We start from the raw sequence: 25429 nt of genomic DNA on the forward strand, positions 1-25429 counted from the left end.
GGCAGGGGGTGAATGGGGTACCACACTAATGTCCTGTCATGGTGGGGGATACAGTTTCTGGCATGGGACTAGGAGAATGGATGACAATGGTAGGGGAAGGAGGGCATGGGGGGGGGACTCCAGAGGCCCTGAGATGGTGGTAAGGGAGACATGGCAGAAGGGAACATCACAGAGCCCCTGCTGGAGAGTGTGGGGGAACGTACAGAGCTTGGGGCAAGAGGAAGGAGATGGGAGCCTTGCAGGGAGTCCCTGAAGCAGAAGGGGATGGGAGGGTGGCACAGAAAGCTTGTGAGGGAGAATGGAGGAAGACACAAGAGCTCCTGGTGTGTGAAGTGTTCTTGGCTTGCAGAAATAACAACAAGATATGTTTATAGTGTGGTGTTAAAACCTCCCGTAGCAAATCTCAGAGCCCAGCTCTACAGCCTCGGGCTTATGCTCTGTAGCTAAAATCAACTGTCCAGGTTTGGGGTCTGCACCCTGGGGTTGAGGATGGGTTTCAGAGCCTGAGCCCAAAGGTCAACATAGTGGTTTTTAGTATCATAGTACAGGCCCCACAAACCTGAGTCTATAGACTCTGCTCTGAGCCTCACTGCCATGGTGTTTAAAACACAGTATAGACATATCCAAAATGTGTGACCTTCTTCTATTGTACCCTATACAGATGTGACAGATGCAGATTATACAGAATCTAAGATTCCCCCGCCCCCTTGGTGGTGGGGGAGAAGGAGGAGGAATTCTAGCTCTTCTGGTTGCAAAACTGACTTTCCAAATGTGAATCAAGCTGATGAAGTGATTTCCCGAGTTTGGAGACATCTTGAAGTAATGGTATTGGGAGGTTTGAACTCCTCTATTCCCTTTTAATTACATTGGCTTGTCAACTCTGCCCAGTGATGAGACTTGCATATAAACGTTAGCTATTTAACTGCTGATTACTTTAGAATGGGGAAAGGGCATGGGGTGAGGGGGAGGATTGGGAGTTGCTGCAGGAAAGAAAGTGCAGAAGCAATGCAGGGGAAAACCATGAGGACAGAGAACAGGGAATGAAGAAAACAGGATGATGGAGAGGGAAGGGAAGAGGTGGAAATAGCAGTGATCTTGCATTTCCATTTCTTGATGGGAAAATGTGTTCATCAAAGTTCTGAACAAATAAAAACCCAGAGCTTATTTAGTAGATAAGGGCCATATCATCTCCCATTGACAGCAGTGGACATTCTTCTATGGGTTGAGGGGAGCATGGAATCCTAATTTTGTGTCTCAGTTCATGTCCCATAATTAAAAATGGGACTCAGCCCTCTCCAATGAAAGTTTGACATCCCTGTTATAGTTGCTTGTAAGGGAGATAGAAAATTCTCTGCTAGGAGGGCAGATGCGGTATTTTGCAGAGCCACTGCCTTTCCACAGGTAGCTGTAAGGAGCGCTAGGACTCAAACTTGGGTCAGCAGACTAACCAGGTAACTAATACCTCCACACTACCACTTGGCAGCAGCTGTAAACAGGTTGCTCCTGGCAACTTGCAGATCACAGTGGATGTACGCTATGGGAAGTCCTGCCTGACAGACCTGTTGACAGCTTCCTGGGAGGCTCCTGAATGGTACTTTGGCTCCATATAAGCCCACAGGCATACCAGGAAGTGCTCAGGTAGGCTGCTATGACTGACTCTCTGCTCCTGGCATCAACTTTGGCTCTGACTTGGATTCTGCCCCTTGCCCTGAACCTGGGACCCTGACACCATCCTGACCTTGGCCAAGAAATCTGACTTTGAGATGCTCAAGCCCTGCCCTATGACCCTGAAAGTAGGATGGAGAGAAACTCAGTGGAAGAATAGTGGCTGTGAAAGGAGTCTGTGACAGGGGCATGCCCTTTTCTGCAATAATTGACTGAGTCCCTCCCTCACATCCTTTCTGGAACATCACAATAGGTCCTGTCATAAAAATAAAGGGAAGGGTAAACATCTTTAAAATCCCTCCTGGCCAGAGGAAAAACCCTTTCACCTATAAAGGGTTAAGAAGCTAGGATAACCTCGCTGGCACCTGACCAAAATGACCAATGAGGAGACAAGATACTTTCAAAGCTGGGGGGGGAACAAAGGGTCTGTGTCTGTCTGGGTGATGCTTTTGCCGGGGACAGAACAGGAATGGAGTCCTAGAATTTAGTAAGTAATCTAGCTAGATATGTGTTAGATTATGATTTCTTTAAATGGCTGAGAAAATTAAGCTGTGCTGAATAGAATGGATATTTGTAACTTAAGGTTTTGCCTAGAGGGATTCTCTATGTTTTGAATCCGATTACCCTGTAAGGTATTTACCATCCTGATTTTTACAGAGGTGATTCTTTTTACTGTTTCTTTTATTAAAATTCTTCTTGTAAGAAATTGAATGCTTTTGTTTCATTGTTCTTAAGATCCAAGGGTTTGGGTCTATGGTCACCAATGCAAATTGGTAAGGATTTTTATCGAGCCTTCCCCAGGCAGGGGGGTGCAAGGTTTTGGTGACGATTTTGGGGGGAAAGAAGTTTCCAAACAATGTTTTCCCAGTAACCAGTCAAACGTTTGGTGGTGGCAGTGGAAGTCCAAGGGCAAAAGGTAAAATAGTTTGTACCTTGGGGAAGTTTTAACCTAAACTGGTAAAAGTAAGCTTAGGAGGTTTTCATGCAGGTCCCCACATCTGTACCCTAGAGTTCAGAGTGGGGAAGGAACCTTGACATGGTGGCAGAGCAGTGGGATCAACTTGAAATCATTTTTGAGATTTATTTTTTTTTTGAACCAGAAGCACAGATTTGAAAAGGAAATTTTTTTTTCCCTTTGGGCTGCTGGAAAGCAGGTTAAATTGAAAACAGTTAGTGTTTTTTTTTTCCTGTGGCCCCAAAGCAGAGACAAAAGGGAATTGTCTTTTTGTGAGCTGGAGTTTTCTCTACCTAAAGGCAGGATAGTTAACCTCCTGCAGGGAAATTCACCAGTCTTCACAGACCTGAAGTTTTTTTTTTCCTAAGAGCAACTAGAGGGGTTTTCTGCCTATTTGCCTGGAGCCAAAGGTGTTAAGGTGTTTTTGGATTTTTCTGTAGGCTGACAATCACTATCAGAGAATATAGGTATCCTATTACAGCACAGCAAAATTTTAGAAGCCAAGCTTTGTTTTGTTTTTTTATTTCTAACCCTCGGGTGTAAAGTTAGTAAAAAACAGAGGTTAGGATGACAGACTCCACGGTTCAAGAAAAGCTGGAATTAGCCAGATTTGAGGCTGAGGAAAAACAAAAGGAACATGAAAGACAGACAGACAACTCATGCGGATGGGAATGGAAGCAAGGGCCAAAGAACTGGAGGAGAAGGAAAAAGAGAGGAAGCATGCACTGGAGATGGAGAAGGCAAAGGCTCAGCAGAATATACCAACAAACCCTAGCAATCCTCCTTCGGGTACCACTTCCCACCCCAGAAAGTTCCCCACCTACAAGGCAGGCGATGATACCGAGGCCGCCTTAGAAAACTTCGAAAGGGCCTGCCTTGGGTACAGCATCTCTACAGACCAATACATGGTAGAGCTGAGGCCGCAGCCCAGTGGACCCTTAGCTGAGGTGGTGGCTGAAATGCCCAAGGAACACATGAACCAGTATGAACGGTTTAAAACCAAGGTGAGAGTCAGAATGGGGCTAACCCCCAAGCATTCCCATCGGCAGTTCAGAGCCCTAAGGTGGAAACCAGACATGTCATTGACCCAACATGCCTACCACATTGTGAAACACTGGGATGCCTGGATATCGGGAGCAAGTGTTAAATCTCCAGCAAATTTGCCCTTCCTAATGCAAATGGAACAGTTCTTAGAAGGTGTTCCTGAGGAAATAGAAAGATACATCCTAGATGACAGGTTTCAGAGTAGCAGCCATGTTAGTCTATATTTGCAAAAAGAAAAGGAGTACTTGTGGCACCTTAGAGATTAACAAATTTATTTGAGCATGAGCTTTCATGAGCTACAGCTCACTTCATCAGATGCATTCGGTGGAAAATACAGTGGGGAGATTTATATATACGCAAACAGAGAACATGAAACAATGGGTTTTATCATACACACTGTAAGGAGAGTGATCACTTAAGATGAGCTATTACCAGCAGGAAGGAGAGGGAAGGAGGAAAACCTTTTATGGTGATAATCCAGGGGGGCCATTTCCAGCAGTTAACAAGAACGTCTGAGGAACAGTGGGGGTGGGGTGGGGGGTAGAAATAACATGGGGAAATAGTTTTACTTTGTGTAATGACCCATCCATTCCCAGTCTCTATTCAAGCCTAAATTAATTGTATCCAGTTTGCAAATTAATTCTAAGTCAGCAGTCTCTCGTTGGAGTCTGTTTTTGAAGCTTTTTTTTTTTTTTGTTGAAGGATAGCCACTCTCAGGTCTGTAATCGAGTGACTGGAGAGATTGAAGTGTTTTCCGACTGGTTTTTGAATGTTATAATTCTTGATATCTGATTTGTGTCCATTTATTCTTTTACATAGAGACTGTCCAGTTTGACCAATATACATGGCAGAGAGGCATTGCTGGCACATGATATGGATATGAGTCAGCAGTGTGCCCTTGTTGCCAAGAAGGCCAATGGCATTTTGGGTTGTATAAGTAGGGGCATAGCGAGCAGATCGAGGGACGTGATCGTTCCCCTCTATTCGACACTGGTGAGGCCTCATCTGGAGTACTGTGTCCAGTTTTGGGCCCCACACTACAGGAAGGATGTGGATAAATTGGAAAGAGTACAACGAAGGGCAACGAAAATGATTAGGGGTCTAGAGCACATGACTTATGAGGAGAGGCTGAGGGAGCTGGGATTGTTTAGTCTGCAGAAGAGAAGAATGAGGGGGGATTTGATAGCTGCTTTCAACTACCTGAAAGGGGGTTTCAAAGAGGATGGCTCTAGACTGTTCTCAATGGTAGCAGATGACAGAACGAGGAGTAATGGTCTCAAGTTGCAATGGGGGAGGTTTAGATTGGATATTAGGAAAAACTTTTTCACTAAGAGGGTGGTGAAACACTGGAATGCGTTACCTAGGGAGGTGGTAGAATCTCCTTCCTTAGAGGTTTTTAAGGTCAGGCTTGACAAAGCCCTAGCTGGGATGATTTAACTGGGACTTGGTCCTGCTTTGAGCAGGGGGTTGGACTAGATGACCTTCTGGGGTCCCTTCCAACCCTGATATTCTATGATTCTATGATTCTATGATGGCATATATCACATTGGTAGATGCGCAAGTGAATGAGCCTCTGATAGTATGGCTGATGTGATTAGGCCCTATAGATGGGAAACCCAAAACTGTAATTGAGGCAGAGAAGACTGGAGCCAAATGGGTGGAGGTGACAGAGAAGAAGAAAAACTGGTTGCAGTTGGAGCGGATACCAGAAGGGGCAACCTCAGACCACACCCTACTATGGGGGTCACCCAAGGCCCCACCTACCCCCCAAGGAACCCTCCAGCCACCTTATCGTTCCACCATACCGTGCTCCAGTGACCCATCAGCTGGATGATTTAAATGTAACGAGCTGGAGCATGTGAAGGCCAACTGCCCCAAGAACCTCAACAGATTACAGTTCATTGCACCAGAATCACACCAGAGGAACTCAGGCCCAGATACCTCCCAGATAGCCTTGGAGCGGAGGGAAACTGTGAGTATGGGTAGGAAGAAGGTCAGCATGTGGAGGGACACTGGAGCACAGGTGTCGGCTATCCATGCTTCCTTAGTGGACCCCAATTTAATCAACCCAGAGATCCAAGTGATGATTCAACCCTTCAAGTCCAACTCTTTCAATTTGCCTACAGCCAAGTTGCCTGTCCAGTACAAGGGCTGGTCAGGAACATGGACTTTTGCAGTCTTTGATTATCCCATCCCCATGCTGTTGGGGGAAGACTTGGCCAAATGTGTAAAGTCAGCCAAGAGGGTGGGCATGGTCACCCACGCCAGGCTAAACAAGCCATCACGCCCAGCTCTGTTCAAGAAACTTCTACCAGACCCAGTCAGAGGTGATGGACCTGGACACCAGGCCAATGTCTTCCCAGAGATGCAGACAGAGCCAGTCCCAGAACCGGAACTGGCGGTACAACCAGCACCAGACCCACTGCCAGCACTGAATCCAGTACTTGCAACCCCAACCCCAGAGGGCCCCCCTGAACCTGAACCAGCAGCAGCTGATAACCCTATACAAGAGGCTCAGCTGGAGCCTGAACCCCAACATAGTGCACCAGTGGAGAGCGGTTCACAGTCAACGAAAACAGCCCCTACATCGCTTCCAGAGGGACCAAGCATAGGTCCACAATCCAATGAAGAACTGATGTCTCCAGCATCAAGGGAACAGTTCCAGACTGAACAGGAAGTAGATGAAAGACTCCAGAGAGCTTGGACGGCGGCACGGAGCAACCCACCGCCTCTCAGCTCTTCTAATCGATCCAGGTTTGTTGTAGAAAGAGGACTTTTATGCAAGGAAACTCTTTCTGGTGGTCGCCAGGAAGACTGGCATCCTCAGAGACAGTTGGTAGTTCCAACTAAGTACCGGGTCAAGCTCTTGAGCTTAACCCACGATCATCCTAGTGGCCATGCTGGGGTGAACAGGACCAAAGACCGGTTGGGGAGGTCATTCCAATGGGAGGGAATGAGCAAGGATGTTTCTACTTAGTCCAGTCCTGTGAGGTATGCCAAAAAGTGGGAAAACCCCAAGACCAGGTCAAAGCCCCTCTCCAGCCACTCCCCATCATTGAAGTTCCATTTCAGCAAGTAGCTGTGTATATTCTGGGTCCTTTTCCAAAAAAGACACCCAGAGGAAAGCAGTACATACTGACTTTCATAGATTTTGCCACCCGATGGCTGGAAGCAGTAGCTCTAAGCAACACCAGGGCTAAAAGTGTGTGCCAGGCACTAGCAGACATTTTTGCCAGGGTAGGTTGGCCCTCTGACCTCCTCACAGATGCAGGAACTAATTTCCTGACAGGAATTATGGAAAACCTTTGGGAAGCTCATGGGGTAAATCACTTGGTTGCCACTCCTTACCACCATCAAACAAATGGCATGGTGGAGAAGTTTAATGAACTTTGGACAGTGTTTCCACCCGCAAACTGACCATGCTGCACTACGGTGGCTTCATACCGCCATGGGAAATAACAAAAAACTTATTCGGTGGAGTTTAGCTCTCCCAGATTTTGATTTCAACATCCAACACATCTCAGGAGCTTCTAACAAAGTGGCTGATGCACTCCCCCATGAAAGTTTCCCAGAATCAACTGGTTAAAATCGTCCTTGAGATGTGGAAAATATTGTTAGTCTTTTTATATACTTGGTAGTGTATTTAGAAGTGCATGTGTCTTATTAACTCTGTTTTTTCCTAGAGCTCCAGGAGGAAATCCCAGCCAGCGTTTCACCCTAGCTGTGATTTGGGGGGCATGTAATAAAAATAAAGGGAAGGGTAAACACCTTTAAAATCCCTCCTGGCCAGAGGAAAAACCCTTTCATCTGTAAAGGGTTAAGAAACTAGGATACCCTGGCTGGCATCTGAGCACAATGACCAATGAGGAGACAAGATACTTTCAAAGCTGGAGAGGGGGAGAAACAAAGGGTCTGTGTCTGTCTGGGTGATGCTTTTGCCAGGAACAGAACAGGAATGAAGTCCTAGAACTTAGTAATCTAGTTAGATATGCGTTAGATTATGATTTCTTTAAATGGCTGAGAAAATTAAGCTGTGCTGAATAGAATGGATATTCCTGTTTTTGTGTCTTTTTGTAACTTGAGGTTTTGCCTAGAGGGATTCTCTATGTTTTGAATCTAATTACCCTGTAAGGTGTTTACCATCCTGATTTTTACAGAGGTGATTCTTTTTACTGTTTCTTTTATTAAAATTCTTCTTGTAAGAAATTGAATGCTTTTTGTTTCATTGTTCTTAAGATCCAAAGGTTGGGTCTGTGGTCACCTATGCAAATTGGTGAGGATTTTTATCCAGGCAGGGGGGTGCAAGGTTTTGGTGACTATTTTGGGGGGAAAGAAGTTTCCAAACAACGCTTTCCCAGTAACCAGTCAAACGTTTGATGGTGGCAGTGGAAGTCCAAGGGCAAAAGGTAAAATAGTTTGTACCTTGGGGAAGTTTTAACCTAAGCTGGTAAAAGTAAGCTTAGAAGGCTTTCATGCAGGTCCCCACATCTGTACCCTAGAGTTCAGAGTGGGGAAGGAATCTTGACAGGCCCCCTTGGGGAAAGAGAAAAGAGTCCATGGTTGGACCACCCGAAATGGCTGGATTGGTGTGTATAATGTGTGTGTATATGACCATCTTGCTGAAGTCAAGAGTAACTTTTTGAAGGGCAAGTTATATTGAAAAAAGTAAATCCCATAGTGTGTAAGCAAAACATATTTTCCCACCCTTAGAAAAATGTGTTGCTAGTCTTTACATTTCCCATAAATAAAGAGTTCGTTTTTGTCCTCCCTACACAGTAATATACTCTGGTACGTTTTGGTTAGAATGCTTCATCGGAGTTACTTTTCCTGTCCCTTAGCACTTTTGCACTTTAGACGTTACTTCTTGCTTTGGAGAACTAGTGTCAATGTGAAATTGTTTATGTATTGGGAGGGTGACAGAGCCACAGTTCACAAGACACTTTGCTCCTTTCCTTGGAGGAATATTACTATGTGTAAAAGAAGCACTTATTCGTTCTCCTGCTATGAATCTCCAGTTGTAGGAACTTTTGCATACCCAGTTGAACTGAGCAATACAACCATATAATCACCCTGATTATTTCCACTGAATGTAGTCTGAAGTTGTTCAGGAAATTCATCTTTGAGTGCTGCTGAGCTCTTCTTTGAGAAATAAATACCACTATTTCCCATCTACAAACTAACAAAATAAAATTATAGTTCAGCCAGAAGTGAGACTTAGTTCCTCAGATGGTAGCTCAACTGCCATATTAAATATATAACGAATGGTTTTCATATCTAATCTGGGTAGGAACTCTGCTGGTAAAAGACCTCAAACTTCAATGCGTCCTAAGAATGGGATACTTGCAGGAAATTTAAGTCAAGACAGTTCCTCCTAAACTCTGTATTTGTTTGTTTTATACAAATCTACAGTAGCTGTCTCTGTAGGGTAAATGAAGCAGCAGGCAGGTTGCATTTATCCCATGTCAAGATGAAAAGCTGATTACGCTGATGAGTGCAGATGAAGCGGAAACCTCTCAGAGATTAGGTTTTGCTCTCCATGTGCCCTACATTGCAGGTTGACATAATTGTTTACTCTTGGTCATTTTACATGTACAGTCTTTCCTCTGTCTCCTTATCAGAGTGCAAATGTACTCAAAAAGAGAAATTTCTATCAGCAAAGTGTAATAATTCATCTCCCTTTAAGAGAACACATTTTAAAAAGAAAACAACTAACTTTTCAAAGTACTTGGAACTGGTATATCTGTTTTCTGTTCTGTTCACAGTATTTGTCTCTGACTATGATGTGAAATAGTGATGTTATAGGCAAGGTAGTGCAAACTTGTAGGTTACTAGATTGGAGATGGCAAGTAAATTATGAGCAAACTATCAAGTTTCTACAACTTTAAGGATAATCTGCAGTGATGAAAAGAAGTTTAAAACTATCAGAAAAGATCTCAAGAATTTTAGGCAGAAGTAGCAAGTGAATGATTTTAATTATTTTAAGATTTAATTTTGTTTATGAAAGATCTGTCCTTCACATGTTCTGAGCTGATTTTATCAACAACTGTTTATTGCAGGAAGCACTCCCATCCTTCATTAGGTTGTGGGCCTCTAATGTTGGAGTCTTGTTAATGAATCTAAGCAGAACCACATGTGTAGCCACAAGCGATGCTACATTTTGCCTAAGATGAGATGTCATTGTAATGTTTTAACATTTACAAAGGTCTTCAAGAACGGCTGGAATCAAAATGCCATTTTTCCTCCCAAATTGTACAGTCACTATTAATGTCTTGCAGAAAGCTATATTAATTGCAGCTTTTAAATATTGTGTAATAAAATAAGGGTCGTTTGCTTCTTCCCTGCTTTGCTCCAGAACCGAATGTTTCAATGAACAATATCAGAAAGATTTTTAGGTAAGAAAATAGATTCTTTAGCCTCCACCAGCTCAGCTCCTCTATGGCCCATCTTTGAATTGAAGTAAAATAAGTGTAGGGATGGTTCTTGTAGCTTTGAGTGTTAAGAGGTGCCCGGGTGGCGCTTTTATATAGGAAGCAACTCAGCTGGCTGGGCGATGATCATCTTTTTGTCGATGATGTAAATTCCAAAGTGGAGCTCGTTTTCCTAAAAGCCCTATTTCCATCCTAACGAATAATCCTGCTCCATTTCGCCTTGATGCTGGGCTCGGGGGAGGACGATGTCATGGATGCTCCTGGGAGAGCAGCAAGACCTCTCTAGCCAGCCTGAGAAGCCCAGACGTTGCAGGGGAATCAGTTTTCTGCCATGGGGCTTTAACAGCAAACCACATGAGCAGTGACTTTCACGGGACCAGAAAATACCCCCAAACACACGCGTTTGTTGGCAAGGGGGTGGGACAGGGAAGGGGGTGGGTGGTGATGGATGGATAGTCCCGGGGGGGGGGGAGGCAGAGAGCCACGGAAAGCTAGCGGGGGGTTGCTCCTCCGCTCCCTTGTTTCGGTGATTTTTGGCTGCTGCTGTCGCCCGGGCCCCATCGGCTGCTGCGCCGCTTGGCGCCCGCGTCAAGCCAGGGGCTCGAGGCTTGAGGCAGCTGCCCTGGCACTGGCGCTGCCCCTCTCTGTGGAGCTGCCCCGCGCGGCCTCCGGTGCTGCGAATGAGCTCGGCAGGCGGGACGGGGGCAGGCGGCAGCAGCAGCGGTCACCCTGGGGAGGAGAGGAGCGGGATCAGCGCGCGGGCAGCCGCCGCCACGGGACCAGGCAGCGCCTCTCTGCACCTGCCGGAGCAGCAGCAGCCGAGCCGAGGACTGCGCGTCTTCCAAGGTAACAACCCTTCGTCCGTCTGCCTGCTCCGCTCTGTCCCTCAGCTTCCCGGCAGCGTCTCCGCTCGCCTGAAAGAAACTTCGGATTTATTCGCAGTCTCCCCGCGAGTGCAGAACACAAGGGGGAGAGAAAATCTTTATTGCCAGCTCTCTCCTCCTGCAGCTGCTGCGGCTGCGGCTGCTTTATAAATAGCTCCTGGGCAGAGGCAGAAGCGGGGATTTCTCTCTTGCCTTTAGCAGTTCCCCTTGCAGCCCTGTTAGTTCTCCCCACCTCCTACCAGCTGTATTAAGGCAAGATGTCGCTGGGTTATTTTGGTTTGTTTCTGAAAACAGTCAGAATTGTGTGAGGTCCCTTCCCTCTTCTCCTGCTGCAAGACGGATGCAGCAAGGCTTGGACTGGGGGGTGGTTACAAGTTCCCCCTATAGCGGGCTTTGATGGATGCAAATCTCTTCATGCACTGGGGAGGGTGGGTGACTAGAAGGCACATGATTAATGTTTACAGCATTCAAACAATCTGTTTTCCTCAATGTGTAGAGTTTGGGAGGAACCACCGTAGAAAATAGGAGACTGCTCAACTCTGTCCTGTGTAAGGTTATATACAAATTCCTGGTGTACTGTATATACTGTCCCATAACTTTGTTTTCTCTGATTTTTTTTTAATTAAGAGGCCAAAAAAAAAAACAAAACAAAACAGAAGAAACTGTGTGTATCAACAATTTATTGGCAAAACATTATCATTTGTCTACCCTGGGGTCTTCCTAACGCACATATGTCAAAGGCTATGTGTATGCAGGTAATTAAAATAGATTCTCCTTTCTGAGGCACGCTATTATATCATATTATATCATTTGAGACATTGTTCCAGTGGCCAGAGCATTGGTCTGGGGACCAGAAATACCCAAGTTCTAAATCCTAGTTCTGCTGCTGTGTCATATGGCTTTGTGCAATTGACTTAGGCTGGCTCTTCATCTGTGAAGCCTGTGTGGGTGTTGGGGAGTAACAACGTTTCCTTGCTTTTTAGGACCTCTTTAAAGATGACCTAATGAAAAACAATTATTTAGTCAACAGACAGTGGGGAAAAAATGATCCAAATCCTATCTAATATTACTGAGCATCATAAAGCGTCCATTATCTGATTGTGCATAGAACACTTTGAGGAGTGCTATGCCTGTGCTAAGTATTAACTGTAATTGTATAATAATACATGAACAAGTCTTATTTGTAGAACTATATCAATAACACAAGCAAGTATAAAAATTAAGTTAAACAGATGTAACTTTCTGAAATTTTTATCTTTCAGGCAGAAATAATCCTAATTTGGCCTCTGCTTGGAGATGAATATGTTTATTTTGGCAAGTTTCAGCAGAAACTGTTCAGCCATTTTTGATTAGAGGGAAAATGGGAGGGAGGCAAAAGTGTCAGTGTTTCATTATTAGAAAATAAAAATCTACTACTTTCTTTCTTTCTTTTTAACGGCTTTCCAACCAAAATGTCTGAGGCTAGGAAGTCGATATTTGATATGAAATTGGCCCTTTTTGAGAAGTACCTTCTAAGGTTCCAGTGAAAATTCATTTTGACTTGACTGAGATATGACCCCTTGAAAATCAGGTTCTCTGCACCTGGAATACATTTTTTCACAAAGCTTGCAAAGTGCACAGCTATGTGTGCATATCTATATTAACTGGATAGTGAGAAGTTAGCAGTTGGCATAGGGTTTCTTAACACTTTTGGAAAGTATGTTAGGATGGAGGCATACATACCTATAGAAGCATGGATAAAAGTAAAATATTTCTGTGAACATTATGCCCCCACATTTAGTCAAATGTTTGAAAGAAAAATGAGAATATCCTAGAAACACTTCTCAGCTGAACAATTCAAAAAAAAAAGCACAGCATATAAATGACTCATTGTCCTAATACAGAGCTTTATCTCAGTCCCTTCCCCTTTACAAGGTGTGCAGGAGCCCTGGCAGTCCCTGTGCACTCAGACTAGTAGGGTTCACAGAAAGGAACCCAACTCTTTAGAAGTTTCACAACTAGACGAGGCCACAAGGAGGAGTGGATAAATGTCAAAGATAATGACTTGCTCAGACATATTAGCTTTATTGAAATAAATTAATAACGATGCCAACTCTTACTAAACTAAACAACAAGTGTAAACTCTTACTAAAAAATTACGGAACCATTTAATATTACAAAGATGTGGGAAAGCTGATCAGATTGACACACAGAATGAGAATGCTGATGCATTGTTTTGTGTCATCAACTAGGCAAAGAATGACAGTTCCTGCAGCCCCAATGGCAAAGAACACTTCAACCTTTCAAATATTGTTACTGAATACATGTCAATGTAAAGGGTTAATATAATCTCAGGTCTTTAATGAGGAAATCTTTTCTAAATTCTGAAGATACTTATGTGCATAAGTGTTTATAGGATCAGAACCCCAGGCTGTGAAATAACATTGTAATAAACCCCAATCCTTTTTTTAATTGAAGGTTCTAAGAGGAGCCATCGTTCTGACTTAAAGAAAATGTATTTAGTATGCAGTATTTATGTAAGGGGTGAGTAGAAAAACATTCCTATTGTTATATGAACTTCTAGTACTACCTCTTCCAAGAATTACTTTCTCACCCTCCTCCCCCAGCACTTTCACAAATGTGTTTGTTAGCTTTAATCCTACTTCATCCATTTTGGCAGGAACTGGTATACATGGAAGAGCATTCTTCTGTTGAATGAACTAAGCTCTGATCTTATGACTTCTATGTATATGACCATACTTAATCAATTACATAACTTGTGTTTGTAGACTATATTCTATTGACTTTTTTTGTTACTTTGATAAGCAGTGAAATAAAAGGGCCAAAGATCTTTTTAATAGGAAATAGGGAGTCCTTTTGCCTGTGCCATGCAGCTATCAGAGGGCTATAATGTGCTTATGTTTTGTGGACTTGGTAACTGGAGTATGAGCGCTAAGTGTGTGTACAATTATATTAGGATTGCATCAATGTACTTGTTCCTTTATTCCCACTTCACTTTCTGTTTTCCGCTACTCATCATTGCTTTTTATAGCTGGCATTTGCTGGTGGTGGCTGACAGGCTTACTGTACTTTCATGTTTTTTCATTGAGTCGTTTAGGGATAAGCATAATCTAGGGGCTGGTATGTCGTTTTAATGACACACTTTGGAATACTATTGTCCCTCCATACCAAGCAAACATAAACAGGAAACTCTGTACTTACCATTACTATTATTCCTGATCAGGTGAACAACTCAGGGCCCTACCCTGCCCAGCTTTCTTCTACAACAACAGATCTTACAGCTCTCTGTAGTTGGAGATGGTAGCTAGATTCCCTCAGAGTAGATCCCCTCAGAGTAACATTCTTCCCTCGCTTTGAGAGGTGGTCAGAAAATTCTGGAAGTGAACCACTGACTAGATAAGTGGTATAAAGTAGAGGGGTTTGATTTTGTCGAACACTGGTCCATCTTCCATGGGGAGAGGGGGATGAACAGTTTGGATGGCCTCCATCTCAATAAAAGGGAAACCAATCTCCCCGGGCACAGGTTGACAAGTCAGGATGGCACTGAATTAATAACAAAAGGGGAGGGCAAAAAGAAGGAACAACTGAAGGAACAAATTGCTGATGCTCTCATACTAGAAGTTTGAGAAACAAACAAGAGAAATTGGAATTGCTCATTTATGAGCATAAATTCGACTTAGTTGGCTTTACTGAAACCTGAATTTCCACTACATGTATCCGACGAAGTGGGTATTCACCCATGAAAGCTTATGCTCCAATACGTCTGTTAGTCTATAAGGTGCCACAGGATTCTTTTTGCTGCTTTTACAGATCCAGACTAACACGGCTACCCCTCTGATACTTCAAAATAGTTATAACCTATTTAGGAATGATCAAGTGAGCAATCAGGGAGAGGGAGTGGCACTCTGTCAGAAATAACATTACCTGTTTCTGAGTCACTGATACCTTGTAAGAAAATGATCTTGAAAGCTTATGGATCAATAAGTGTTAGTTGTTGGTGTTGGGGTGTTAGTTGGTGTCTGCTGCTGACTGCCAAATCATACTAGGAGACAGGATGGCCAGCTCCTTAAGCACCTTATCTATGTTGTGTAGGAAAAAAGCTGTTTGATTGTAGGGGACTTCAATCTGAGTGACATATGCTGGAGGTTTTATACTGCCAGTACTAAAACATCTTTGGAATTTCTAAATATTATAGATGACCATTTCCTAACTTAAGAAGCATTGCATCCAACATGAGGGAATTCTATATATTAGACCTCATCTTGACAGATAAAGAGGAATTGATCATAGAACTAAAAATTAGTGGTAACTTATGTACAAGTGATCATGAGTTAACCATGTTTATTATGTACAAATAGAATAAAGCCCAACCCAGTAATATATATAGTTGATGCTTTAAAGGCTAGTTTTCAAAGCCAAAAACATTTATGAGCCAAATCAGTTGGGAGAAAGAATTTAAACAGAAAAATTGTGAATGATTGGAAATTGTTAAAGTATTTTACTCAATGCTACAATCAAGAAAGAAGGCCACACTACTTTAAAAAATAACCTGCCTTAGAGGCGAAATAGTCATCTTAAAAAAAATGAAGGGGGATGGGAAATTGGTAGTAATAAATATAAATTAGAAGCTAGAAATTGTAGAAAATTAATAAGGGATGCAAAAGGACACAAAGAATATGGCCGTTCTTATGTTTTAACTAAAAGAATTCTAACAAAAGTATTGGTCAATTACTAGAGGGAATAATAATAATAACATCAATAATAATGCAGAAAAGGCTGCCATGTTCGATAAATATTCTTGTTCTGTGGTTACGAAAAAAACAGATGTGGTCAAATCATATAATGAAATAGTTTACATTACAATAGTAACTGAAAGGGATGTCAAACGACAGCTACTAAGTTAGACATTTAAGAATCAGTAGGTCTGGATAATTTACATTCAAGAATTTTTAAAAGAGCTGGCCAAGGAGCTTGCTGGGGTTGCTGTTCAATAACTCTAGGAACACACGGGAAGTTTCAGAAGATTAGAAGAAAACTAATATTGTGGTAATATATTAAATGGGTAAACGGAATGACGTAGGTAATGTGACGGGGCAAGGCCAGATGGCTATGGAAGAGTAGTGGGAGATAGATATATTAGCTCCAGGCTAAACAAATCCCTGGTATCAGGATAAGTGAAATGGCAGCTGCTCCAGGTCAATTAAGACACCTGGGGCCAATTAAGAACTTTCCAGAAGGCAGGGAGAATGCTAGGTTGATTGGGACACCTGAAGCCAATCAGGGGCTGGCTGAAACTAGTTAAAAGCCTCCCACTTAGTCAGGTGGCTGTGCATGTCAGGAGTTGTGGGAAGAAGTTGTGCGGTTGGAGAGGCTGAGTAGTACACACCATATCAGGCAGAAGGAAGGAGGCCCTGAGGTAAGGGAGAAGTGGAGCTTGAGGAAGTGAGGGCTGCTGTGGGGGAAGTAGCCCAGGGAATTGCACATGTCATGTTTCTAAAAGGTGAGCTACCATAGCTGATACTATTAGGGTCCCTGGGCTGGAGCCCGGAGTAGAGGGTGGGCCCGGGCTCCCCACCCCCCACCTTTGCCCCCTGATTAATCACTGAGACTGGGAGACAACAAAGACTGTGCAAGGAAGGATAACTTCTCCTCACCTCCCTCGCTGGCTTATGATGAAAATGGCTCAGTAGACTGTGACCCTTGTCTCTAGAGAAAGAAGGGTTACGTGGAGGGTCACAGTGAGCCTCTGAGGCTAGCGAAATCCGCCAGGAAACACAGTACCCATGGAAGCAAGGACAGAGCTTTCTCACAGTAATTATAGACCTGCCAGCATGACACTGATTCCGGGCAAAATAATGGAATGGCTAATATGGTGCTCAATTAATAAAGAATTGAAGGAAGGTAATATAATACCAATCAATATGGATTTATGGAAAATGGATCCTGCCAAATGAACTGGATATCTTTTTTATGAGATTAAAAGTTTGGTGAAGGTAATAGTGTTGGTAAAATATACTTATAGATTTCTGTAAGTTGACCAGAAATGACAAATAAAATAACCAGTCAGAAGTACACAGTTTTCTACAAATGGACTAAAAAAACCTCCCAGATGGGATAGTACAGTTTTACACTGTTTTCTCTGCTAGAAGTGTCAGATTTTTATTCACTCTTCTTTGTTTTGTTTTGTTTTACTTTTGTTGATAACACAGTCATTCTGTCAGGAGACAAAGGATTATATTTGAGACATGGATAGAGGCCTGTACAAGCAGTTGCAGTAGGTCTAATTCAACTTTTATCTTGTTTGTGTTACTTGCAATATCAGCTGAATAGTAACTAATATATGTTTTCTAATATATCCATACCCAGAGGCAAAAATGTTTCTTCTTGCCTGTAATTAATTTTTGCCTCAATTTGTGAGGTCAGCTGAATATTGTCCACATGCTCCTCTTGTGCATCTACCCAGCAATGACTATACATTTTGCATTTCAAAGCCTCTTACAATTTTGAGCATTTGGCTTATGTATTGAAGGGGAATTAATACTTCATAGTTGTTTTCAAACTCCCTTTGATTAGAGCATATTTATTGCCCTAGATCATAAACAGCAACGCACAGAATATCCATTTAATACTGTTGTTGAGAAACAAATCCCACATTCATTTTAAAATGGATTACATAATCATAACATCAGTTTCATTTCCAGATTTTTGAAAAATACTCCCTTCTAGCCTAGAGGCATTTCAAGCGTTTTGAAACTTTTAACAATTTCAGCATATGGTCAGCACACAGACTGGTTGCCAGGAACTTCCAAGTTCTAATATTGTCTTTGACACTAAATCCCTTGTGATCTTGGGCATGTTCCTCAATCTTTGTTCCTTAGTTATCCCACAAGCAAAACAGGGATAAATGCAGTTAAGGATGGCATGAGGATGAATTTAATGTTTGTCAAGGATTTTAAATCAGTCAAAGCAAGGTGAAAAGCACCCTGTCCCTTGAAGCCAGAATGCAATTGTGTAGTAGGGCTACAAGGGCAGCCTCACTCCAGGAGGTGCTGCAGTACCAATTAGCTGGGGACATGGCATCTTTAAAGAGAGAGAGTCTTACTGGTCAATACGTGGACTTGCAACAAGGCCCTAGATTAGTTAGCTGGGGTTTTCAGCAGCTGCCAGAAGTGGGCCTCTCATTGCTTCATCTGCAGTCCTGCAAAAGAAACTTTAGTAATGAAATTTTTCCAGATATTCAGTCTAAATATTATAGGCAGAGCTGATACTTTCCATTATTCCATTTTCAATTGCATAGAACTTGACGTTTTCCATGCCTGGTGTGTCGCAAGCTGAATTTTTTTGGGAAAAAATGTTTAGACTGTGTTAGAAAATTCTTAAAACCATTTTGTTGACCCCTTGAGGATATCAGGAATGTGCTTTTTGCTATCCCTGCGAAAATCCACCCACATTTGGCCAAGTTATGAGCCTCTGAAAATTAGCAGCTATATTCTCTGAACATATTGCCTATACTGGGTATATTGCAGCGCATGGTACAGAAGTGAAGCAGAACTTTAGCTGCAATTGTTCCTCTTGGCAGCCAGGGGTTGTTATGATGCTGGGAATAGAAACTGAGAGCAGAGAGACTGCCTCACCCGAGCTCTCAATGCTGCTCCTGCTAGTGCCCGGGCTGGCAGATGGAGAAGGAAAAAACCTGACTGGAATATAGGGTTGGGGGGGGGGGGGGTAGCAGCTGGGCTAGGGGTGCCTGAGAGGGAGACTGAGAAGGGACTGGAACAAAGGGGATTGGTGGGATGTGAGCAGGAGAGAGCATGTGATGGGATCCTGAGAAAAGGTTGTGTGGGGAGCGCTGGGATTGGGAGGAGAAGCTGTGAGAACATGAACTGGGATGTGAAGTTGAGGTGGGTGAAGGAGGGAGTGGGATAATGTGGGAGTGGGAAGCTAGTGGTGCACCTGGTAAATTAACAAATCTCTTGCAAGTGAATTGAGATTAATATGGTGGTCTACACGTAAACATTTTATGGGCATATCTATGTCAATTAGGGGTATGAAAATTTATTTATTTATTTTGCCAACATAGCTACGCTGGTACAAGCCCTAGTGTAGATGCAGTTACAGTGGTCTAAAAGTGCTTATGTCAGTGTGTCATTGAATCAGAATAAACTGTGCCAGCATAAGTACTTCTATAACAATATAACTCTGCCTACACTAGCGGTGCTTTGTCAGTTTGCATAACTAAATGTAAACAATGCCTTAAATAACAAAGCCTACCAGTGAAACTCTTGTTGTGTACTTCCAAAGTATTTTGTGGGTAAATATGTCCCCAGCAGTCTCCTTCCTAACACTGCATTAAAGACCCAACTTCCCAGAAAAAGAAACTCCCCCATGACCAGGAGTGAATTAGGGGCAGAATGGGTCCACCAGAAGTGGTGGAACTGCTCTAAGGCAATAAGCCACAAGTGGTATTCCTGGCAACACCTGGAACTGGAGTCTCACCAAACACCTCTCTGGGCAACATATAAAGCCTCAACCCAAAGGGAGAAAGGACTTCTCATCCGGAAGCAGCAGCATGCCTTGGCATCTCTCTGACCTCTATGGACCCAATCTCTGAGAATATGGGAAAGGGAGTCTGTACAAAGGGAAATCTAAGGATAAAGTGCTGATGAAGGATAAAGGGTCATGTGAGAGAACATGGAAGGAAACATTTGGGGCACTAGGAGAGGGAAGAATGAAGGCTGAACTGTAAATCTAAACTAGAATTCGAGAGTTACTGTGACAGGGGGGAAAAGGAAAAACTGGGTATCCTTTCTCCAGTTCCTGTGGGTGTGTTATCTGTCTAGAGGCTCATCATGCAAACAGGATCCTTGCTCTTGCAGAGAATCTCATGTGAAGTCAACAGAGCTGAATGTGGGAGTAAGTTTCTGCCCCTGGAGATCAGTTTGCAGAATTGAGCCCTTCAGTTATAAGCCTTTTGTGTCTGTAAACTGCCTAAAATACTTTTGCAGGGCTGCAGTAAACACAATACAACTGTTAACATAGGCAACATTGGTGAGCATCCCATCTGACAATGAGGCCAGTAGAATTGAGGAGAACATCATTAGTTACTTCAGGCTCTGTATTGAGAGCCTTGATATCAGCTGGACTGGGTGCTAACAGAAGGGACATGTATGATGAGCCCTCCCAGAGTGACAGTTGGAATCTTTTGCCCTCCTGTACAGGAGCCCCGAGTGCTTGATGTGTTCCCGGCACCAGGCTGGAGTCTGCTTAATGCCCATCTGCTCTTGCTTCTGAAATATCCCAGGAGAGGTGAATGTTCCTGCTTCTCTGGGATGTGTCATGGAGGATGGTATACTCCCACCACACATGCATCAACCCACTAGTATGGTCACTGGGCCAGGCAGCTGGTCTCAGAGAAGGATCCACATTCACTCATATTGATCAAAAGTGTGGCGCAAAACTGTACTGATGTAATCAGTACAGCTTGGTACTACTGGTGAAAACAGGGAGACAGGGACCTTTATTAACTGAATAAGGGTCAGGAAGAAAAGGGTTTAGTGCACTCGAACTGTGGGGGTGGAGGCCTATTGAAACTTGAGACCTGTACACACCACTTACTCCCATCCACACCACAAACTGGCACAGGTATAGAGCTGTGCCATAGCCTGAGGCATGTAGTTACCTATGCTTCTCTAGCATGCTAGCTTGCTCACCATCTGCTTGCCTTCAGACATATGATTCTGGGGTTTAGATGTGGACAACAGCAGGTTATGACACAGCCATGCACATGGACGTGTATACAGTCATCAGCGCTAGTGTAGATGTATTCTTAGCGGCATTAAGGCTCCTGGGGTTGAAGGGAGTGCTAGAAATCCTATAAAAATGTGTTTTACTACCTGACCTCTGATGTGATTGAAAGCTGCTTCCTTGTGAAACTAGATGACTTGGAAAGCTGAAAAGATTGATTGTGAGGTGGTGGAGCAAAGGAGGGAGGTGAGGGTAAAAGAGAGATAGTAAAGGAAGGAAGAGTTCAGGAAAAGATGAAGGCTGAAAAAGAAACTAAAGAAGGCATAAATCAACAGGGGTAGGCGAAAGGAGAAATAAAATGAGAAAGTAAAATGCAGGGGAAAGACTACAGCAGAAGATTGTACACAAGCAAGAATGATGGATATTAATTCTTTCTTATAGGCCAGAAAAATATGGTTGTACCCCATTGCTTTTTATTTAATTGTCATTGGGCCCTTCCAATTTTTTTCTATTCCCTGTCTTTGGATGACCCCATTTACAATAAGAGCTTTCAGTTACCATCTCTACTCAGCTTGCAGTGCATTTCCAGTTCAGTTTGCTTTAACGCTCCCTGTGTTGTCTTCTCCTAGAAGTGATCCCTACTTTCTAATGTCACCCTTGCATAGGGCATCCTACCTCACCCTATATCCATGCAGCCTCACACTCTCCTCCTTCTAATCTGCCTCAGCACAACAGCTGATTTAAAAATTTTCAATCAAAAATTTTCCCTTTGCATATGAGGATTAGTCAAAAAATAAATTTTTCATGAGGAAATATCGCTGTAGATGAAATTTTTGGATGGCACATTAAGAAACAAAGCAAAATTTGTTTAATTTTGGTTTTCAAAGACTGAAATTTTTAAAATCTAGATTTTTTCCATGTTGTTCCCCTTTTTCACCACTGAAAGTAATAGAATGAATGATAGCCAGGATTTTATTTTATTTTTTTCCCCTTTATCCAATCTAACTTTTCAAAACTTCCAACTTTGAAATAGTTACAGTGTGGTAAAAAGAAAAATGAAATTCTATAATGCTGCTATTGCATAACTTTTTCCAAAGTTGGAGAAAATTAAAAAAATTACAGTGATGAAAAATTCTGGACATTATTTACTTTATTGCAGCTCATGGCAAAAAGAAAGATAGTGGAAAAGGAAAGAAAGGGTGGGGAGAGAAAGAGATTAGGGGAGAACTAAAAACTTCAAAAATGTGGAAATTTTCAAAAAGCATTTTGACAAAAAAAATTGTGACTAAGTTCACTTCTTGCAGTTAGTGATGGAGGACTGACTTCCATCCAAATTAACCGAATTAACTAAAAAAAAGGAGATAGAAAGAGAAATATCAAGGATGGCATTTTTACAGCACACCATATTTTACTGTTGGAATCCTTGTCCTCCTTTGTTTATATCATCCCTTGCTGTCTTATGTCTAATTTACACAGGAAGCCCTCAAAGCAAGGGCATGTCAGAGTCTTTTTGTCTCTGAAGTGTAATGGAGACCTAAGGTGCTATACAAATGATGTTTATTATGAGATGCATGAATCAGCAATGTTCCGCTTAAAAGACATAATCAAACTGAAATATAGTTAAGGTTTTTTAAAATATAGATTTTTGTAATACTTGAATCTCCCCTATTACTTTTTATGATTTTACCATCAGTTTTATATTTTTCTAAAAGTGTTTTTGTTTCCCTGTTCCTTAGTGAAAAACCAACATGAACAAAATGGGAAACTTATAGGGGAAATAGTAAAACTGACCATATGTAAAGTGCTGATAAAGACACAAAGTAAAAACTGAATAATATATTATGGCAACAAACAAAGGATTGAATCTCTCTGCAGCAAAGCAAAACTAAATATTCAGCTTACAACAAAATATATTTGTTTTAGGATAGCACTGGAAGAAAGCTCAAATATCACTGACTAACTACTGAGAATGATGTGAGGTGTTGATAATGGATATCAGATAACTATCTGAGGAACTTGCAAGCTTACATATAGCCTACCTGGCACAACAAAGGATATAGGTATCTTCAAATATCTTGCCAGAACAATTGAGGAGCTGGTCTTGAAATGAAATAAACTGGTGGGCATCCTGATTGATCACATTTTTTGCTATGGTGCGGAAAAATGGAGTGAATTGCACTGAAGACAAGGTTGAAGTATCTGTTAAAAATGTTCCCTTTTTTCATTACGTTTATCATTGAAAAGCACTGTGCAGAAAAGTATGTTCTGTACTTAGGATGTGTTCTGGGCCAAGGTGCTCAAAGCACCACAGGCCTGGCAGGAGTACTCTGAGAAAAACAAGGCTTACACACAGCTGTGAGTTATTGGCTTTATTGAAGGTTAGTGACTCACCCGCAACGGGGACTCCAAGTGTTGCAGTCATGGAGGCAGGGAACCCAGCACACCGGAGCTCTGCCTGGGACGGAGTCCAACCGAGGGGCAGACAATCAGCATTAATAAGCACTACACAAAAACAGCTCATGAATATAGAATTAGGTACTTCCCAAAGAGGGGGACCGATCCCAGCTGCTTTCCTGTGTCCTTCAGTAACTATCTATGTTTCTGTGTCCTTCAGTAACTATCTATGTCCTACAGTAACCTCTTGACTCGAGAAAGCGGAAATTCCCTAGCTAGGCCGTAACAAAGTCTTCTGCAGTCCCCTACACTCCTCCCCTCGCTTTCTCGAGTGATGTCAAGGACCATGAGGATACAGTGCGGAGGGGAAACTGCGCACAGCACTGGGAGACTAGGCCATGGCCACAAAGGCAGCAAAAAAATACAAGTCAAGAGGGCAAATAAGGCCAATAAGCAGGCCTTGAACAAAATGGGCAGCCCAAAGCATACAAATCCATATATGTAATAGTCTTATCAATTGTCTTCAGTAAGGAATAGTGCTGGATGAGGGTCAGGTCTGTGCAGACACCGATGAAACAGGTCTCCATCACGGCACCCACAGCATACGTATGTGGTAAGCAAAATGACGTCGCAATTACAGCACTTTGGGTTAACACCAACCAGGCATTCACGGAGGAGGTAGCAGCTCCTTCAGCAGTGATTCTCATAAGGAGCGCCGGGACAAACGGGAGAGCGAGATCATGCGGGGATAGTCTTCCCCTTCCAGGAGTATGTATGCCCAGCCTTCCCCGGTGGTAAGGACTACGGGGGCTTGCGATTCCCGCTGCGGTACCGTCCACCACACGTTAGCCAATATGTGCCACTCGGTCTCGCTCGGGGCGCTGGTTTCTAGGCCTGCGGGAAGTAAAGGAAACAGGTTACACAGGGCCTCCCCTCGCTCCCATTGCAGTGGCTCTGCTTCAGCGCTGGTGCAAGAGAGGGCGCCCAACGAGCGGTCCAAACTTAACCAATATGGGGGAATAAATAGTAAGCCTGAAATCAATGGTGTGATGAAAAATAAGCATGGTGACTCACATTGGAGCTGTGACTGGGCGGACCAGAGGTTCACCTCCTGTCCGGGCTGCAGGACATAAGGGTGTGGTGCGTAAAAGGTAATTACACCTTGCGTGGGGCCAATCACACCCGGCGCCTGTATGAGACTCACCCGTAGGTGGGCATGTATGACAGGGAGAAAGACCAGATGCTGGAAGGGCGTCTGGCCATCCAATGAACGATTGTTGAGTAGCCAGACTGCCTGCTCCAGCACTCCAGACCCCCCGCGGAGCGTATGGGTGGGGGTGAGGCAATGGATCTGATCCTTCAAGAGCCCGTTCAGGCACAAAATAAGGCTGATCGCTGTAGGCATATACGGAAGGTGGTAGTGCCAATCTATTGCTACATCTGTGGCCCAAGTCCGTACGGCCTGGGCCGTAAAGTGGGTTCCCTGGTCGCTTTGTAGAGTGCGGGGAGTTCCGTAGCAGGAGCACAGTTGCTGTAGCGCAGCCAACGTAGTGGCTGCGACCGTGGTGGCGCTGGGGTATACAAACAGCAGGCCAGTATATGTATCCACAGCCGTAAAGGCATGCTGCCAGCGCCGCTCTTGAGGCAAGGGGCCAATAAAGTCCACTTGCCAATCCTGACAGGGACCTGCAGCCCGAGAAATTCTGCCGGTTGGTCCCGGTAGGGCAATGGGCGTCAAGCGGGAGCAAACCGGACAACTGGCACGAACAGTCTGACAGGCTACCAAGGGCAGGGAGGCGCCTTGATGGAGGGCCGTGATTTGCGTTGCTCGGGCTCCTTGGTGGCCACCCTCCACATGGTACCGTTCCGCCAGCTGCAAGACCTCCCCCCGCGCCATGGCATCGGCCGCCGCATTCCAGTGGGCCTCGGAGGTTTTAGCCTTTGTTTAATTGTCTACCTGTTGCACGGCCAGAGGGGTGCATCGGGCATAGCGCAGGAATTGCTGCCAGAGCGCCGCTCCCCACAGGGGTCGGCCTTCAAGTTCCCAACCCTTCACCTCCCACGCAGTTATCCAGGTCCGGAGGCCCTTGTATAATACCCAGCTGTTCGTATAAAGGTAAACCCATGGTGGGGCGCCCTCAATTGCTAGGGTGGTGACCCGCAATTCAGCCCACTGGCTGGAGCCGGCCGTTCCCGAAGCCATTGCCACGACTTCTGCATAGGGGGCATAGGCTATGGCCCGCCATTGCCTGGCTCCCTGTGCTGTATAGGAGGCTGATCCATAGAATCACAGAATATCAGGGTTGGAAGGGACC

At 43.7% G+C, this 25429-nt stretch overlaps 1 protein-coding gene and 1 long non-coding RNA gene across 5 annotated transcripts in view; both read left to right on the forward strand.

Moving 5' to 3' along the window:
- Positions 1-10279, forward strand: part of LOC119857822 — a 55261-nt gene extending 44982 nt beyond the window's left edge. For 2 of the 4 annotated variants that reach the window (XR_006282063.1, XR_006282065.1), the window contains 2 exons: positions 662-1918; positions 8193-10279. This is a non-coding gene — a long non-coding RNA (uncharacterized LOC119857822). The remainder of the gene's footprint in view (positions 1-661; positions 1919-8192) is intronic. The other 2 variants (XR_006282064.1, XR_006282062.1) reach the window with 1 other exon arrangement.
- Positions 10280-10825: 546 nt separating this feature from the next.
- The window catches only part of LOC122460629 (formin-1-like), a 29110-nt gene continuing 14506 nt past the window's right edge, over positions 10826-25429 (forward strand). The window contains exon 1 of the mRNA XM_043516528.1: positions 10826-10938. The gene's annotated coding sequence lies outside the window, so the exon portion shown is untranslated. The remainder of the gene's footprint in view (positions 10939-25429) is intronic.

Source organism: Dermochelys coriacea, chromosome 6 (assembly GCF_009764565.3).
Source record: "Dermochelys coriacea isolate rDerCor1 chromosome 6, rDerCor1.pri.v4, whole genome shotgun sequence".
Lineage (NCBI taxonomy): Eukaryota > Metazoa > Chordata > Testudines > Dermochelyidae > Dermochelys > Dermochelys coriacea.